Source organism: Bidens hawaiensis, unplaced genomic scaffold (assembly GCF_021521415.1).
Source record: "Bidens hawaiensis isolate Kalapana, Puna unplaced genomic scaffold, B.hawaiensis_p1.1 tig00019791_1, whole genome shotgun sequence".
NCBI classification, from domain to species: Eukaryota; Viridiplantae; Streptophyta; class Magnoliopsida; order Asterales; family Asteraceae; genus Bidens; species Bidens hawaiensis.
In genome coordinates this window covers 43,699-57,334 of record NW_027493002.1, presented here as the reverse complement: position 1 = coordinate 57,334, position 13,636 = coordinate 43,699, and the positions used below count along the sequence as shown (strand labels likewise).

General features: G+C 35.1%; 1 pseudogene; it reads left to right on the top strand.

The window, feature by feature from the left end:
- The first annotated feature begins 8,765 nt into the window (after window positions 1–8,765).
- Window positions 8,766–9,908, top strand: LOC143559195 (leucine-rich repeat receptor-like serine/threonine/tyrosine-protein kinase SOBIR1 pseudogene; annotated as a pseudogene).
- The last annotated feature ends 3,728 nt before the right edge of the window (window positions 9,909–13,636 follow it).

Genomic DNA, 13,636 nt, shown 5'->3' with positions numbered 1-13,636 from the left:
TAGTTAATTAACGTAATTTATAGAGTCCTGTGGGTTCGATATTCCGGACTTACTTAGCTTTAGTACAATTGACCGGTTCACTTGCCGGTGTTTTGTGTAGTTGAGTCTTAAGTCTAATTTTTATTACTTGTTAATTTAGTTAATATTTAATTGATTGTTTTAAGCACATCACTTATGATGTTTATTTCTTTCTAATGTTGCAATAAAAATGTTTCACACATTCAAGAAATAAACTAAAAACTCAAGATTGTGGACTAAAAAGTGCATGCATGTGTGTGTAGGTATCCAAAACCATAAGTGTTTGTGGGTGTGTGTGGGAACCTAAAACCCACATACATGCATACACACCTACCTAAAGAGTTGACTTTATATTAAAGTTCTTTAAAGAATTTAAGTAACATGCATAAAGTAATGATCAGAAGATGACAAATATGGACTTTTATGGACTAAAATACTCACATGCAAGAGAACCCATGGACTTTTTGGACATTAAATAAGTGGTAACTTACTTATGGAACTTGATGTCAATAAACATGTGATTTAGAAGTAAAGTTGGAAATGAAAATTTTAAGTGTATGCATTTATAGCCAAAAAATAAATATTTATGTATATGTGTAAAAGGATATCCAACATTTATATGCATATATGAATAACATCTAAAGTTGTAATTAGGTACATGCAATAGTCATATGATATTTATATCTTCTTTTGTTTTAATGACTAATATGAATATATAATGACATGCATGTAATAATTAGGTGAAATGAGAAAGAAACTTGGTGATGTTGTGAATATGTGTTTACTATGATACTTGTGAAAGGCTAAAAATTAAAAAAAAAATGATTATTAGGTCCTTGGTTTCATGAGAGAGAAAGGAGTACATGCAAGTGTGTTATTATATTTAAGAAATGAACAATGTAAAAAAATGGTAGAGATTTGCTAAATAAGGAAACTTTTTGCTAAATACATAATTAACTTGTATATTGATTTGAATGTCTAGCATATAAATACTTGGAAGATTGTTATAAAAATGTTATTACAATGGAAAATGATAACATGCAAAAGCATTAGGCAAATTTCTAAATTTTATAACTTAGTGAAGTTACTAATAATAGAAACTTTATTGAAAGATATACTTGTTGAATGAAGATTTTGATACTTAGGATGCATGTTAGTAAACACATTTAAATATTGATTATGCATGATGAAAATATAAAAGTTTTGTATCTTGACATACATGGAAAATGATTGATTAAATAATTAAGAAAATAAGGATAATATGATACCCCATGATTGGAAGAATATGCATGCTCTATATTGGATTTTAGTATAATAAAGAGGAATATGTTAAAAGCTAAATTTTGACATCACATAAGTTGAAAGGGACATTCTATAATGTGACTTAAAATCTGGAATTTTAGAGTATTGTATTCATGTTAGACTTAGTAAAAATAACATGTCTATATATTGCTAAAACTAGTAAGTTAGGACTTGTGCATATTAGACGTGCAAATTTCTAAAAGATTTGTGTTTTGTGTTTAGTGTTTTAATATGGAAATTTGGTTCAAATTATACATTATAAATAAGTGTATTAAGTATACAAAGTGTTAGATGTGTTTAATATGGCTTAAATCGCTTGTCGGTAGCTTTAACGGTCGAAAAATACGATTTTTAACGCGAACCGAAAATGGTTATAGGAACTATATTAAAACAGCCCCTAAACCCCAAAAATATATATACCTTACATAAGTAAATGTATATATATAAAGGAAAACATGATAAAGACTTGGTCCTTGACGGTTCGTGTCGCGAAAACCGACACGAAAACGCCAAAATTACTAGCTTTGTGAAATTAATGACTAAAATAAGAAATGAACTATTTTAATAAAGTAACTTATAAAACTTGTGTATTTTCACACTTAAAGTATTTTAAAATAATTAAAAACTCAACTTTATAAGAAAAAAGTTAATCAGTTCACCGATTAACAAAAAAAATGACAAAAACCGACCGAACCGGAAAATGATTTTAAAAACGTAAACAGTATAAAGATATAAAATAATAAATATTCCAGCAACTAAAATATAATTTTACAAAACTTAATATTATTAGATAATATTAAACAATATTATTATATATTATTACTTGTTTATTTGCTAAATAGAATATTTATACATGAGATGTGTTTGTTGCTACCTGGGTTAAGTTTATAAGATTAGAGACCTTGTGTGTATTAAGTGATCATATAGTGATTGGACTTGAACGGAATCGCCAATGTGTCGTTAAAACCAAAATAAACACACAAATAAAAAGATAACAATTTTAAGAAAATGTGTGAAATATTTTAAGTTGTGCAACAACTTAGAATATAAAATTTTTTATTAAATGTGTACCATTTAATAATAGGTTATGAGTCAAGTTGGAATAACCGATTATCAACCAAAAACGATGAGTTTTCTCGTAAAATCCCCACTTTAAATATTTTAATGATTATAAATGGTTTTGGGGGAGAAGTATGTAAAGAAAATGGCTATATATTTTACAAATTGTGTTAAATGGGATGAGTCATTTTGAAAGGAAAAACCGTTAACCTAGAGAGAAAGGGCCTAAAAATATTAGTAGATCTATCGTGGCGACGCCCCCATTCTTCCAGTCGCTCTGTTGAAAAGGTGGGAATATTTTGATTTTGGTATGTATCAGGTTTATCATATTGATAGTCATACATGTGTTGTACTCTTTACTCGTTTACAACTAACACGTTTGGTTTAAGAAATATATAGCTATATTTGGAAAAGTGAAAATTAAATTCCCATTGAAAAGAATGGTGAATAATGATATTTTTATCATTGAAAAGAATGATGTATAAAAGGATGTAAAGTCGAGTGTTGTTACATCTCGATTTTTAGTTGAGAAACTCACCAACATTCGTGTTGACAAAATTATTTTAACATACTTTTCAGGTAAATGAGAACCTTGGAGGCGTCGTGAGGGAGGAGATGGGACGAAGAACACGTGTTGTTTTGATGTTATGACGTGTGTGGACTTGTAATAATAATACTTTATGTAAATTTAGACATGTGCACTCTGATAAATAAACAAGTCCTTTAATATATTTAAGCGTTCTGTTTCGTGATTCGGCTATCGGCATCTGTCATAACCCGAAGTTAACTTAGTTAAGTCTTCCGCTGCTAAGATAAGATTTTCGGGGTGTGACATTTGAAAATATTATTCATACTTGATGTATTTATTTGTTTCCAATTGTATTGGTTAACTCTTCTAACATAATGGAGTGATTGTTGTGTATTTGTATATATAAGATAACTCAATTCTTAATACAGTTGAGGTTTATTTTACCATTTATCACATTATTCAACGCAAAGAGAAAGGTTTGGGTATAACCATCTTTAGTAACATAATAAAAGCTAAAGACTTGGCGTTCTTGATAAAAGACGACGGAGTAGCATCATTTCAAATCATCGGACAAGGTGTTTGTGGAGTAGTATACAAAACCGAATTACAAGAAAGCAGCCAAGTCAAAGCAATTGCATTAAGAAGGTAACACACACTTCAAAAGATATTGCAAAGCCCACTGATTCATGTACATCGATCATTTTTCGATCAAAAATTCATCAAATGAGAATGGAAATTATGACTGTCGGTAGGATCAGACATTGTAATTTAGTTCCGTTACTAGCTTATGTTCCCCGTCCAAATTGCCATTACCTAGGTTATAAATTCATTCAAAATGGCAGTTTACAGGATATATTACAAGTAGTTAAAGATGGTTCTTGAGAATTAGATTTGTTGGCTAGGCACAGGATCACACTAGGAGCAGCCACGGGGCTCAAGTATATTCATGTACCGTATCCCTTGTATAGTTCATAGGGATTTAAAGCCCTCCAACGTTCTTCTTGATAATGACATGGAAGCCCATATAGTTGATTTTGGGTTTGCGTTAAGGATCTCGTATTACGACACGCATGTTGAGACTTCTGATGTTGTTGGAACATTAGGATATGTTGCGCCTGAGTATTTTGAAAAGCAGGAAATAAATGAAAAGTGTGGCGTTTATAGTTTTTGGCTATTGTTCCTGAAGAAACACTAAGTGACCCCGGCAGATTACGGATAATCTTAGGGTCAAGTAGATGTTTCCCACGAGGGTTAGTTCCGGCAAGATTGTTATTCTTCTGATGACCTGCAAAACAGACACCGTGAGCTCGTCACTGAGAAGGGGGGGTACCTCCTTGTGACCACCCTCCGGCGTGAGAATCAGACTAGATTGCTCTTGAATATAAGTGTATATTAAGAGAAATGGCTAGAGCAGATATCAGATAATATATGAAGATATAAGATAATGATACCGTTCCAAGATGTTGGAGTATTTATAGCCGAAGGTAGGTTTCCAAGCAGGTACAGCCAGCTGTATAATATTCCTGTTCTACCAACTGTGGGCTACGCATGTGCCATGCTGGTGGTTGGTGGGTAGGCAGCGGCTGATAGTGACATGGCCGGCTGTGTACTGTTCCTTTTCCACCAACTGCAGGCTATGTACGTGCCACGACAAGGGTTGGTGAGTAGGCAGCGGCTGATAGTGACATTAAGTACTAGAGCGTGCTCCTCGTCGTACTGTTGTCAGTGAGCTGTCGCTGCTTTGGTCAGATCTTTTGTCCATACCTTGGCAGGTATAGTACAAAAGATCCTCCAGTAGCGTACGGACTGGCTCATTTGGGCGGGAGTATTCCCGGCTTTGTGCGGGAGTGTTCCCGGCTAGCTCATTCCTTCTTCAGGTGACATTACTGAATTATTTGAGAGTGCCTTGTGCGTGTAGCCTTGCTATTAGTGCGGGTAGCCTTCCCTGATGGCTTGTATCCGCAGCTGCGGGAACAAGCGGGCTACTTCACCATTGGGAGGCTTTTCCTGCGGGAACAGCTGGCGTACTGCGCGTAAGGTCTTCATCTCTCTGAGCATGGTGGGTCCTGCGGATCCAGTTGGTCTCTGCGCAGACGTCCCTCTTCAAGGTGAGTCTTGCGGGTCCAACTGGGCTCTTGCTGGGACCTACCTCTTCAGTTCCCGATTTTAGTGATGGGGAAATTTCCATCTTATGAGTTTTTTCGGAATACTTATGAGATGGGCTTGGTTGAATGGATGAGAATTATGTGGATTTCTAAGGATCCGAAACAAGTGATCGATCCAAATTTGTAAGGATCCGAAACAAGTGATCGACTTTATACTAAACTTTTTAGGCTTTAGTCATTTATTTTAACTAAATTTGTTTTTATAACTAAACTAATAATACTAAATAATTTTTTTTTATGTAAACTAATAATTTTCGTTTTTTAAATGGTGACGGTTTGTTTAATATGAGATAATGGAATGGACAATGAATTCCATGGTTTATCGGTCTGTTTTTTGATGAGAAAAAACAAATTTAGGTGTAGCATGTTAGGGATTTGATCATAGATTAGTACACAAAAACACGAATAATAGTGCAAGAGAAAAACTAATCAAGGATGAACACAAGAGATTTACTTGTTTTGGTCGATGTGAACTATATCCACGGGCTACAACTAGTGTGATTCTTTATGGCTCTGCCTCACTCGTGTGTGAATAATAATGTACAGGAGATCCTAAGGTTTACAGCTCGTTCAACTAGAAAAGATAAATTGCGACGAAGATGCAATAACGGGAGAGAACGATGCTTGCCAGAATCAGTACGCTACGACTGAAGTCAACATTTTCATCTTTTTTTTTTTGCAGTGAGAAGCTTCAGGCACCAGGGTTACTGAATATCTTAATAATATAGCATGATACATTTTTTGACTTTTCCCAATAAATAGGCTTACTAGTCTATATACTCGTGTGACACACGGGTTGAAAAAAAAATATTTAAAACATATTATAAATATAATATATGAAAATTTAAAAAGAGAAATATGCAATTTGCCTCCCTGGTTTATATCGTCGCTGGATGGGTTAACCACTGAAAACGAAATTGCGAATGTTGTACCATTGGATTTCTCGGGCGGGTTTTTTTGACTCCTACCGTTAGTTGACCATCAGTTGACTGACGGATGCCAAGGGCATTTTGGTCTTCATCTCTTAACAATAATAATAATAATAATCATATTAATAATAATAATCTCTCTTTCATCATCATCATCATCATCATCATCATCATCATCATCATCATCATCTACTTTCATCATCACCTTGTTCTCAATCTCTTTCTCTATCTGTGCAAACATATATGTGCGATGTGTGTTTGTTTGTGAATGTAAATGTTATAATAATAATAATAATAATAACCCCACCCACCCACCTTGTTCTCTCTCTCTCTCTCTCTCTCTCTCTCTGTGTGTGTGTGTGTGTGTACATACATATATGTGTGAATGTGTGTTTGTTTGTGAATGCAAATGTTATAAATAATAATAATAATCCCACCTACCCACCTTGTTCTCAATCTCTCTCTCCCTCTCTCTGTACATACATATATGCGTGACTGTGTGTTTGTTTGTGAATGCAAATGTTATGATGATGATGAAAAAGATGATCGGAGATGGCGATGATGATATAAATATCTGTCTGATCTTCATATTACAGATCTGAGCCATGGCGGTGACCATACCCAGAATTTTTCTTCCCGGGCTTTTTCGTCGGCGCTGAAGCCATTGGGTGGGTCGCTGGAACTTCCGGCGGTGGTGGTTGATATGGGGTTTGTTGACTTGGGGTTTCGTGAAAAAATGGGTTGTCAGAAGTCGGTGGCGGCGGTGTGGTTGAGTTTGCCGAAAAAATGGGTGGTGGAGGATTCTCCGGTGGGTGGTGGGTGTGACGGATAGGGCGAGTATGGTGAAGGTGATTAAGAAAGACTGCATGATGGTTGTTTGATGATTAATGGTTGTAATCCATGATATTGGAAAACCTGTAACTTTTTAGGGTTCTTTGGGTTGTTGTTGATTAGAGTTGTGTTTTTGGGATGTTGATTGAAGACGATGAAGGAGTTCATCAGTTTCTGGGTTAAATGATGAAGATGAAGAAAGGAGTTCATCAATTTATGGGTTACATGATGAAGATGAAGATATAGGGGTAAATATGTCATTTCAATAATTTTTAACAGGTCAAAGAAAAGTCAACTGTCGGTAGGAGTCAAAAAAACCCGATCAAGAAATCCAATGGTACAACATGCGCAAATTCTTTTTCAGTGGTCGATCCAGCTCCCGCCGATATTACCCAGGGAGGCAAATTGCAATTTCTCATTTAAAAATGAAATTAATATGTAATAAACAAAGCATCTTTTGTATTCTTTAGTGGGCCCGACTTAATTATCTTATCGTTGCGATGCACTTGTGTTTTTACGTATTTACAGGTAGCCGATATAAAAGAAGACAAATGACAAAAGGATATATACTTTATAACTAATATTGAAGTGAAATGATAAGCATTAAATATTAAACAAATATTGATATTTGGTACTTTTATTTATTCATCTTTTTGGAAAGAACATTTTGTTTATTTCCTTGTAAATAGCACATAAAAAAACATCCTGCTAATAAACTTTAGCTCTTTCCATTTTTGGGATGGTGAGGTGGCCAGGGAAACTAACAGTTGGCGAGTCTGATTTGCAGCGACGTTCTCCTCCACACCAAAAATGTGTTGTTGGACCAAGCTTCATTTAAACATATCAAACACACAAAAAAACACATATTGACCCGGGCTTTCATATATATAATCGTTGGGGCTAGATTCTTTGACACAAAAATTAACCCATCCCTCAATTACTTATGAACTCAAATAATCAAACCAAAATGGGACGCACATGGGAGTCCTATTTATAGTATAAATAGAGAGGCTAAGCCTAAATGAAGTCGTGCGATTAACAGCATGTCAAAAATGGTAGTGTGTTGGCTCAACCTTTAGACAAATCGTCACAAAATTGTAGGCGTGATCATACGGTCCATCTAATTCTTGAGGTCGGCATTCTTGTATGCCCTAATACTAACAGTGTAATCCAACTTTTGGATATTTTCATTTTAGTTCTTAAAATTCCACTTTAACTTAATTACACTTAGGTCCCTTGACTTTAAAAAATGTTCAGACTAGGCACGAAATTTGACGGGGCATTACTAATGCCTATAGTCGCACGGTTGTAGGGTTGTGCATGGTTAGTTTTAAGCTCAAAATGAACTAGAAAAACAAAGTTTTGGTTTTTAAAATTATAACAAAAAAACGATTATTATGCCAAGACTTTGAACCCATTATTTTTTCAACGCATTGCTTGATTTGAGTTTAAATTTATAAATCTAGGAAATGCGAAAAATGATGTGCTTTATCAATATAAAAATTTGACCGAAAATTGATTTTATCTTTCAGTTATGCATGTGAGCGAACCGAGCTGAAATGAAAAAAAAATAATACTTAGCGATAAACAACCGACTCTAATGAAAAGATTTCTTATTTCCGACATTAAAAGAAACTTTGAAATATACAGACCACACAAGATATATTTTTAAGCAAGCCACCGACAATAGACAATATATATCATCAAAATTTTCTTTCTTCCATTCCCACGTTATCTTTCCTCCATTCCGTGTGCCCATCTTAACATTCACTGTTTAAACTTTAAAGAGTAAAGCTACTGCTAGTCATTTTCTCACTATTTTCTTCGTAGTTTCTTCGTAATTTCTCTCCTAAAGTCATTTTTTCACACACATATTAATATTCGTCTGACCATACTTTAACTTTCCTCAAAAAGTCCGGCAAACAATAATAATATTGTGTGTGGAGGATCAATCTTTCCACATCGATCATATTCATGGCCATCGTCTCTCGCTTCTTTCTCCTCCTCTTTACTCCGGTTCTGAATCTTTTTCAAGGCAAAAAGGAGAAAGAGATACAGAGCGATTTCTATATTCGCATGCAAAAGAACAATTTGGGCTTGATCACCTTTAGTAACAACATTAAACCGGAAGACTTGGCGTTCTTGAAGGAAGATGATGGAGTAGCATCGCTTCAAATCATCTGTAAAGGCGCGTGTGGAGTAGTATACAAAACCGAATTACAAGCAAGCAAAGTCAAAACAATTGCAATAAAGAAGGTATTAGAGACTCCAAAAGACTTTGTAAAGCTCACTGATTCATATACAACGGTTACCGATCAAAAAGTTAAGCAAATCAGAAGAGAAATCTTTACCGTCGGACGAATCAGACACCGTAACTTAGTTCCATTACTAGCTTATGTTCCTCGACCATCTTGTCATTAGCTGGTCTTTAAATTCATGAAAAATGGCAGTTTACAGGATGTATTACAATAAGTTAAAGATGGTAGTCGAGAATTAGATTGGCTAGCTAGACACAGGATCGCACTAGGAGTAGCCACGGGGCTCGAGTATCTTCACATGTACCATATTCCTTGTATAGTTCATAGAGATTTAAAGCCCGCCAATGTTCTTCTTGATGATGACATGGAAGCCCATATAGCCGATTTTGGGGCTGCAGTATGGTTGCCGGATTTTGACACGCATATTAAGACTTCCGATGTTGTTGGAACACTAGGATACGTCGCGCCTGAGTATTTTGAAACGAAGGACGTAAACGAAAAGTGTGATGTTTATAGTTTTGGGGTGTTGTTAGCGGTTTTAGTGATGGGGAAGCTTCCATCTGATGAGTTTTTCAGATATACTTATGAGATGGGTTTGGTGGCATGGATGAGAAATTGTAAGGATCCGAAACAAGTGATTGATCCGAAATTGATGAGAAACGGGTATGAAGAACAAATGCTTCTTGTTCTTAAGATTGCTTATTTTTGTACACATGATAATCCTAAAGCGAGGCCTAGTAGTAGAGATGCTAGAATAATGTTGACTCAGATCCATCACTAATATGCAAGTTTGTGAATTTAGAGCAAGGATGCAAGAAAATGATGATGAAATTACACTAGTACCTTCAGCTGTTAATATCTCTCCATGTCATGAAGTTTTGTGTCACATGTTATTGTATTATCGTACCTCTTTTTTCTTCTATCCAAAATTCCAAATCATGTTTGTGTGGGAATATGTAACATGTTTTATATCATATATATTAATATTTTGTTGTTTAATAATTCATCTAAGAATTCCATTTTACCTTTTATCTGTTTATCCATTAATAATATGACATTTGCAATCAATTTGGATGATAATTGTTTTACACATTTGTGTACAAGAGGGATCTTTGGATCGGAAATAAGCCTTGAGCACCAACCATACGCTCGGAAATAAACAAGCATTAGAGAAAAGCCTTGAGCACCAGCCATTTGCTCAAGGCTTTTAAGACTTTGAATAATTGCAAGCCCCTCTTGATATCGAAAATCTCGCGTCAATCAGGGAAAATATAATTAAGAAAACCACATATAGTTCTAACTAGTTGGTTTACCCGCGCTTCGCGGCGCGGGCATGGAATTGCGAGTTGTTTTTGTTAGTTCACGTTAGTATTATGCATACCCTAATTGAAATGTGCGTTGGGAGTTTAGTTACATGATGTCTGGACGAAGCATTCATAGCTTCGTTACAAAATGTTAAAGATAGCATTGCATACATAGTTTCACATAAAGGAAAGTCACAGATGTTGTTGACTTCTTATTTATAATGCATTTCTTATTTAAAATATGCATAGAGATTAGACGAAGCATACATGGCTTCGTTACAAAATGTCAACACTGATGCATATATAGTTGATGAAGCACACACCTTCGTTACCAAATGTTAAAGCTGGCATTCTTACATCAACGAAGTGTACCTGCAATTACATGGGAAGATAAATGTCGAATCACACAACAAATAATCTGATTGTCTCCTTAGCGAAACTGAAAAGCTGCCCAATGTTATCAACGTCAACAAAAACCAGAGTTGTCTTTTATAAAGTCAAGTAGTTCTATAATAGAATTTGAAAAAATCATATAGGTATTTAACTATTTTGAGGTCCAAACAATTTCATATAAAAAGGCTAATGTAAATATGCGTGGCACTTGGTAGAAAGTTTAGTATTTCTCAAAAATTAGATATTACGATTTTAAATTTCTAATGTTTTGAATAATAACCCACAGAAAGAACTAATACATGTGATCTCATAAAAATGTCCTACCATTTACTATTACTATTGTAGACATTCATTCTTGGGCCCATGGTGTTACATTGTGTAATGCCCTGTTACCGGTACCTCACATTTGGACGTTGGATTTACTCATTAACATAGTTCTAATCATCAGAGTTAATAAAAACATTCGCGAAATATAAAAACTTTCATAAAATATTACATAACTTGTCTTAATCAAACATCTTGTCTTTCAAAATAAACAACATTAAACATAAACGTCTTGAGTCTTCCGATGCCAGCCTCTTATTCGATGCCACGTGTTCCCCTCAAGCGAGCTGTCTCATCCTACTCACCTGCCTGCATACTAAAAGTCAGTTACGCTGAGTGAGTTCTAGTTAATCAGGCAACATACAATACGTCCATACACATTCTTATATGCGCACCCGTAGGTACATATACATACATAGTTCTTTACCTTCCTTCATACGTTGATACTACCATACTTTCCTTCTTACCTTGTTACACATACACATATACATATACTTCGTCCTAAAACATTCGCAGATATTATTAGGGTCTGTTCCCTACATTCGCGGATATTATTAGGGTCCGTTCCCTACATTCGCGGATAGTATTAGGGTCCGTTCCCTACATTCGCGGATAGTATTAGGGTCCGTACCCTTTCTAACCATACCTTCCATACCTTTCTCTACATTCGTAATTATACTTTCTTACGTACACACATCATATACCTATATACCAATCATATCTTTAAACTATCCCTTAATGATACATGCAATATCCGAAGATCGTTCATGCATCGTCAAGCATTCATTCATACATAAATTATATAAGACATACACTTACCACTTAAGGTAAGTGTATTAACAAATCACATCGAGTATGCACACAGCCCTGAAAACATAACAAGGAAGTGGGGCTAGAAACTCACCTGAATGCGGTTACGTTCACCGTTAATTGTAATCTCTTTCTTTAATTGAGCACGACTAACTTTATAACAATTACACGTATTAATTACTATCACTTTCCATATCGTATTTCTAGTTTAATTATAACTCTCAACGGACGAGGGTTCGGGGACAGCGCCCCTGGCAGCGGGGTTCTAGGGGCGGCAACCCCTAGCGGGGTCCAAGAGGCAGAGCCCCTGGCTGGGGTTATTCACCCACTCATTAATTGTCTTAAGGTATTTTCCATTAGGATTTCAAATTATTATTTTATTCACCCACTCATTCGTTACAGCAAATTAAGCCTAATTCGACAGCCTGATTCGTGGTCTAGTACTGGATTACTTTTACTTAGCGTACTTAGGGTTTTCATTTATTTTAACTCTCCTGTACATGTAAGCGGGCATAAATGTAAGCGAACTTAACTTAAGCGAACTTAACTTAAGCGAGCTTAGCTGCAGACGAACTTAACAGGAGCGAACTTATCAGTGGGCGAAGTTATACGTTAAGCGAACATATATACACGCGAACTTGCTCAGCGAACTTGTAGCAGCAGCTACGGTTTTGTTCTTAATCCTCAAAATCATCTCCGTTTTAACGTGTAACCCTTTGATATGATACTAACTAATCCCGCGAACATTCCCCTGATCATTTTCGGTTAAAACTCGGCCTGGAAAAGCATAAAGGTTGGACCATTAAGCTTAAAAACGTTTAAAACTAGATCTAGGTTCTTTCTTTAACGAGCCGTTCATAACCGCAGGCTTAAGTTCATTTTAACATCAAGTCTGCTACTTTAATACTCGTTTATACCCGATCTACTCTAGGTTTACATTTCGAGACTAACCGTTTATAAAAATGTAAACTTTACGATCAAGAATATACCTTTATGCGTTCTTTAGGCCTCGGTTATCTTGGTTATGAACTTTAGATCTTGTATCTATCTTGTATAATGAAAATCTATCAAGAATCAACGTTTGTTTAGCCTTAGATCTCTATCTCACCCTCACGACAAAAAAGTGGCTATGTTTGTGTGTGTGTTTGGAATGTGTAGGCAAATATGGAAAGATGGAATGAGGATTTAGGGTTTTAGGGTGGTTTAAGGGGGTATTTATATCCCTTAAAGCCCATGGACCTAAGGCCCATTACCCTTTAGTCCACCATAATTAATCCAAGTCCATGATCTTTTCTTTGTTAATACTAATTAATTATTTATGTCCAATAACTAAGTGCGACTCTCTTTTATTAAATATGAAAATTTTAGGATGCTACATATTGATATTGGTCCTTCAACTAAGATAAGATTTATAAATTTGAGTTCTTAAGGTTTTAAGTAGAATCAGCCTGGATTAAACCCAACACCCTACAATAATTACAGTTTCAAAAGTTCTTCAAAAGTTACAATGTGTGTATTTTATTTTTCACGTTTCCCTCTACAATATGAAATTTGAAACATTATTATTTTACACAAATTGAAAAATGTACAACTACACACATAAACCTGTCATCCACAGTCATCAATCCAAATTTAGAATATTCAACATCCTAACAGATTATTCAAACACATGGCAATAACTTAGCCAAAAGGTAAATCAACTTACGTAGTTGTT